This window comes from Rhipicephalus microplus, chromosome 7, assembly GCF_043290135.1.
Source record: "Rhipicephalus microplus isolate Deutch F79 chromosome 7, USDA_Rmic, whole genome shotgun sequence".
Lineage (NCBI taxonomy): Eukaryota > Metazoa > Arthropoda > Arachnida > Ixodida > Ixodidae > Rhipicephalus > Rhipicephalus microplus.
Genome location: NC_134706.1, coordinates 5,870,397 through 5,876,929, shown reverse-complemented (window position 1 = coordinate 5,876,929; position 6,533 = coordinate 5,870,397). Strand labels below are relative to the sequence as shown.

General features: G+C 41.2%; 1 protein-coding gene across 1 annotated transcript in view; it reads right to left on the bottom strand.

The window, feature by feature from the left end:
• Positions 1-5,816: 5,816 nt before the first annotated feature.
• Positions 5,817-6,533, bottom strand: part of LOC142767239 (ras-related protein Rab-40B-like) — a 41,324-nt gene continuing 40,607 nt past the window's right edge. The window contains exon 7 of the mRNA XM_075868514.1: positions 5,817-6,103. The gene's annotated coding sequence lies outside the window, so the exon portion shown is untranslated. The remainder of the gene's footprint in view (positions 6,104-6,533) is intronic.

Here is a 6,533-nt window from a genome sequence, read left to right as displayed (position 1 = left end):
TATATTGGAAAGATGACAATTTCTTTAGCTCTTTCAGACAGGGCGCCCTCTTTTGAAGGCGCAACTTTGGTTGTTTTTGGGCACCAATGGCTAAGAAGCAAATGAAAAATCCTTTGCTGAAGCTCATTTGCATCCATTCAAGCCGAAATATTTTGCCACAAATGATTCATTAGGTGAAACAGGTTTAAATAGACGTTGGAGGGGGGGGGGCACTTTGGCAAAGATATCAAAAATTTTTTTTATCTTTCTAGGAATGCTTGCAGCCGGGAGATAAGTATCACATACAAATTGAATGGGCCATTAAATTCTTTTTATGAAGAAATATAGCATGTGTGCATGCACATTGATTTTATAATTAAGATGCAATTGGAAGCAATTGTTATAAAATGCACTATAAATCATTCTTGCACTACGACCTCCTTTTATTAAGTTGGGTCTCCAGAACCTTGGTATCTAGTTCATGCAAATCCCATGCACTTACAATTAAATCTTCAATTGCATGGCTGCAAAGAGCTAATTAGACATGTTACATTGCACATGTGTTTCCATGTCATACTACGACAATTCACACAATATATCACACCTCGATTGCTTTAAATTCTCAGATTTCTTTCAGTAACGTCTTTTATCCTTCATCTTAGATGTATGCATAATGCATATGTGCATTAACACTAGCATAAAATATGGCTTGAGAGAACTTTTTCCGTGCCTTAAAATTGACTGGTGTGAAGGTGTCAATTCTTGAAGCTGCTGTCTGCCATTCATTCCCAGCACTCTCTAATTTACAAATGCAGAATGATCACAATAAATGATCTGTAATAAAATCTCGTAGTTAAAACCAGATGCAACTACAAAAATGTGAGAAAGCAAGCAAACATACACTCTAAGAAAGAAAATTGATTGTGGAAAGTAGCATCTCCCATGACACTCAGAAAAGAAAATTATCTAAAAAAACTAATGTTTATCTTTAAAGAGAGTTAATGCTTCACATACCTAAAACTAAGAACCATGCGTGCGTAATATATGGCTAAATGAGCAGCCGTGGTTCTAGACATCAGTTTCACGGTGCGTAAGCGAATTATAGGGGGCACACAACAAGGAAGTGCCATCGTCTCTGATAAGCCTTTGGGTCAGCAGTCGAATGCTGTAACTGCTAAAACCCCACGGCACACAACTGGTGCACTCTTTCGAGCATTTGAACGACAAGAAAGCATGTCAATGTCAGCATCCACGAATTTTCGTATGACACTGCACAGCATCAAGAGTCCACGTACATTTCCAGCACAGGGACCAGTGTGCAGAACATAACACAAGACGTGGTGCCGATAAACAAGAAAAGCCGAAATCGGAACGGGAAAACATTTGCAGCTTCTGCTGCAGTCTCTTTTGATGTAGCAATCTCTTTTATTGTAGGTTGTCCCTGAGGCACATTTTACGGTGGCGGTGCCTCTGAGTAATGATGTCGTCCATGAGAAAACTCATGCAGTAGGTGTGCTCAAGTACGAAAAAAATTTTTAGGAGTTATTTTCTCACAATTTAAATAAATTAAATCATGCAAGCTAACCGAGGTTTCTTCGAAACAATGATGCAGAAAGGTAGGCTTTGTAATCAGAAGTTTGCTCAACATACAAAGATGTATTTATGTTCAACCCAATGGACACTGGATGGAACATCGTTTAAACAAGGGTGAAAAACAAAAAAAGCTCAGAGCAAGCGTCGTGTGACAATATTGAATTCCAGTAATAGCAAATGGAACAAGAAAATGCTGTTAATTCTAACAAGAGCATGAAACATCAGGTGAGAGAGGTTCAACCCCCCCCCCCCACAATAGAAATGGTCAAAACAAGCTATTGTTGAGGTTTCTAAGACAACCTTCCAATGAGACCAAAAACAACATTCTTTCAAGACAGAAAGTAATATGTGCAAACTCGCAAGTGCAACAAATGATATCCCAGTGTCGAGTATGCTGGACATAATTCTCCAGTGGAAACGGTAGTACTACTGTCTTCAATTTGAATGCATTTTAATAGCTCCTTCACCAGACAAAAACATCAAAATAGCTTGTTCTGCCCTACAAAAAAACAGGGGATTGAAAAGGATATGAAGAAATAAGAGACTTTTGTTTCAGAAAAAAATGATTCAGGCAGGCGAGTGTTGGCCACATGGCCAGTAATACCTGCCAAGAGCTCGGTGCTTGTCACGAAAACCCGCCACACCAACAGCCGTGGGGAAAGACAGTTGCGTTTTCTTTAAACCACCTTCACATGTCCAGCTCCATGATGACACAGCAACAATGAGCTGAACTAGGCAGCCCCTTCTATTTTCGGGCATGCGACAAGCCTCACTATTTTTTTCCAATAAACGGCCGTGTTCCGAGCCATACAGAACACAGACTAAGTGATTTGTAAGATTACCCAACAGATTTAGAAAATGTGACAATATTAGACAAGAAAATTTGTCCAGTTTACAAAACAGTGCTGGCAAAAACGTTGGGGCCCATTCTTGGTAAAGTCACCTGAAGCCCTCAAAGGCTGCACTTCTCATTACGCCAACTGGCTGCTTTTACTTCATACATACGTTGTATTAGCCATTTGCAGACAGTCATTTGCAATGTGAAGCCAGCACTGTCCAGGTGGCATGCTTAAAATTTACTCGATGCGCCACCCTGGCGAGCTGGCTGAGAAACGGCTGGTAATACAGAGCTGACATGGGGTGAACTACGAGCACATTTGAACATGCCCTCGTACACCTTGATTGATTTATTTGCGGGGTTTATCATCCCAAAGCCACGATACGATTATGAGAGACACCGTAGTGGAGGGCTCCAAAAATTTTGACCACATGGGGTTCTTTAACGTGACCAAAATCTCAGAACACGGGCCTACAACATTTCCGCTTCCATCAGAAATGCAGCTGGGATTCGATCCCGTGACCTGCGGGTCAGCAGCCGAGTACTTTAGCCACTAGACCACCGTGGCGGGTCACACGCTGAAATGAGTGATGAATGTCATGCGACACAACTGATTTTGTTCGATGCACGCCATGTTGTTGGTACTTGCAATGCACAAGCCCAGCGAATTACAACACTTCGCTGAAAACTGTGATGCAGCGTTGCCAGCGATTATTCTTCGCTATGGTTTCAGCGAAGTGGTGTGCGCAGTTTGCTACCTTCACGATGTTGAAAGAACAGAAGCTGTCATTTGTGAAGTACGTCTATGATGCCGAAGCAACAGTTTTTCGCAGAGACTGTGATTGTGACCTTTTGGCGTAGTGCCAAGCATTGTAAGACGTTAACTTACAAGTAAGTGTGTTCAAATTGCGCTAGTGAAGTTAGACATCTTATGCAGTGTGCCTGTTATGTGCTCTCTATGAATTAAAATAAGTGATGCAGGAAGCCCTGAGGTAGCATTCAGCCCAGTGAGAGCTGTTTTCTGTGAACACATCACATTTACATAGTCTGTAGCCACTGCTCTCACACTAATTACAGAAGCTGTTTCGTGAAACACTTCCCGTTATGGTGTGATCAATGGCTGGCATGAACGTATAAAACGGTGGTGTCACAGTTTTCTTTAAAAACAAAAGTTTTTAAAGGAAACTGTGACACAAAAAAAAAATTTAAAAACAAAAGTTTTTAAAGTTGACGAACTCTGAAGTAAATGCGAGGCAACCTGCACATGAAACACCAGCTTAAAGTGTACACGACTAATGTAAGACAAAACGAAAACATGTCGCAGTGGTCGTGCTTCAACAAAGTTGACTCGCCATCATCTGCAGACCACTTGCAAGCTCGATCGTTCAAGCCCGATATTTAAAGAAAATGCCTTTAAAAAACATCGTGTTAATAGACTTTGTGGTGGTGTCATGTTTGACATGTAGCGTGTGCTCAGTAATAGAACAAACGTAGATCATAGTTTATCTAGCAGTCATCCTTTTGTTGCCGGTCTGGAGATGTTCATGCGACAGTCGGATACAATACCATATTTACTTGAATGTCACGAGAGCTTTTTTCCCCAGATGTTCCGGACAAATGTGAACCCTCGTGTACCTATACCAAATCCTCTTTTTTTTCTTCATAGACGTAATGAACTGTCCCCTCTCGCGTTAAAATGGTGGTTGTGTTATGATAGAATAAATATGATGTATATAATGTACAGAGAGATTAGGAATCGCGCATGGTGGCGCAGTTTACGTTAGTAGCCACTTGTATTTATATGCCCAAATGCTTCCGGCCGCACCAGACAGGGCGACGCTTTATGTCCGCAGAAACTCCAGCACTGATTCCCCTTAGTGAAGCCTCCTAAGTTCCAAAATCTGGAAACTATGCTAATTTGTGCATAAGTCATGGCTTTAGCTAATCTACAGATTTCAGCTCAAAAAAACCCAGTCCTATCAACTATAGTCCTGCGCAAAGACAACAACAGAAACGCTATGCACAAGGCAAACTATCCATTTTATTCTTGTCTTGCATGTTCTGCACAGCTATCTGGTCACTGCAAGAGTACCAAGGTCCATCAGTCCACATCTCGGATAACACATGCAGCAAGAAAAAATCTCTTATATACAATTACACATTATGACACAAGAATGTAATCAGGGCACACTTGTCTAGGCACCTCTAGCACACAGGACATAAACACGTATTACAACATTATTTTCGACGTATCACAACACAACTAAACACCTGACTACATTTCCACGTCGTCATCATCGTCGTTATATGGCAGAAAAAGCTGCACCTCCTTTGGTGCCCAAAATAAGCTGCACAGTAATAATTAAGCACAGAATGACTTGCAGTGCGTTGGCCATTTCACACTGTATTGCTCGTCACAACGCTACCCAGCTTTCTTATGTCTCTCGAATAATCGAAGCAGTGTCAGTTGACCCTCTTTCTCATAGACTGAAAAACATCTTCAAAAACACACACGCACTCGCACACAAAAAAAGTGCTAAGCAAACACCAGAGGCACATTTGCTACCAGCTAGTGTTAAAGTTCCCTTGAACACTGTTAATGAGCAACAAGTTCACTCGTATGATGTGGCCTCAACATTTTCTACAAACTTGTTAGTTTGTTGCAGTATGAAACCATACATTCAAGAAAAAAAAAAGACCCACTCTGGGAAAAGCATGACTAGTCCCAGAAAGCCCACATACTTAATGCAATGTTCAGGCTTTCGGCAGCGTAGAAAAATGAAATGTTAAAAAGAAGTATGCTGGATTAAAAATAATGAATTGTGAATCAGTTGCAACCAGTCATCATGATAATAAACATTGTGGAGAACATCACACATCTCAAGTCACTTTGGAGATTTACAGGCTGTCTCGTCTTGAAGTACCAAATTAAACTCTAAATAATAATGTATGAATAAATTAGAAATTTCAATATTGCTCCCCAATATCAGTTACCAAAAATAAAAATGTCACTGGTTTCTTCATCACCAGTACCAGCAAAAAAAAAAAGAAACAGCAGGCATGTGTTAATTAGCTCATCCTATGTACAGTGGCTTGCACCTAATATTAAGCCAATAACTTTTATATTCTTTTCATCTAGAACTTCACAACATAAGCTCATTTTTCTTGACTACAATTAGAGACAATAAAAAAAAGTGCATCAAATATCTAGACCAAGGGTTGACTGAAGCTTGAACGCGACCAGTGTTTCAACATACACACACTCAGTGATAAGTCATGCCGACTTCGCCATCAAGGTGGCCGAGGAGCGATTTGAAATGATGGCTACACATCCAGGCTATGTTAAATCTACACTCACTTGCGACACAACGCACATACACAGCACAGCACATGCATCAGCCTTGGCTACACTAACTATTTACACTACATACAGGGCTTCTCAAAGCAGGCACGTTGAGACTTGACAACCAGAAGTGATGAAGACGTGGCGAGTTCCGTGGCTGGCTAATTTACGAGAGCGTCCCCATCTGAGCACCGTAATTGGCCAGCACGGTTTGTGCACAATGTCTGTGTATCTGCAAGTGCACTTGTCACAAGAGTTCACGCATTGAAGGTCACCACCATGACTGTGATGCCGCAAACAGTCCATGTTGTCATGATGCTAGCCGCGTAACGGTCCTCAGTTCGCACGTCCTGAAAATAAAATTTTAAAAAAGCCATATCGCGGATGTCAGGTTTAAACGAACCGTGACCATCTGTGAAGCCGAAAATGGCATCGCTTGATATTGGAGCTACATACTCTCACAGATTGACAAAAAATGTGCAGCTCAATGAGACTCACTATAGATATATTTCTTACTTGCCACGGACTATATCTGCAATAGGTCTCAAACAACATATGAGTAAAAAAAAAAACAGCACATAGGACTGAAACTTGCAGCACAATGTAAGCAAGGAAAAAGTTCAGAACCACACAGCGTTCAATAGAACGAATAAAGATGGGAGCTACACATAAAGAGATCGGATAGCAACTGGATGGGTCAGGAAACAAACAGAGGTGTGGCAGATGTCCTACACGACACCCGAGCGAAAGAAATGAATCTGGTCTGGCAACGCAGTGTGT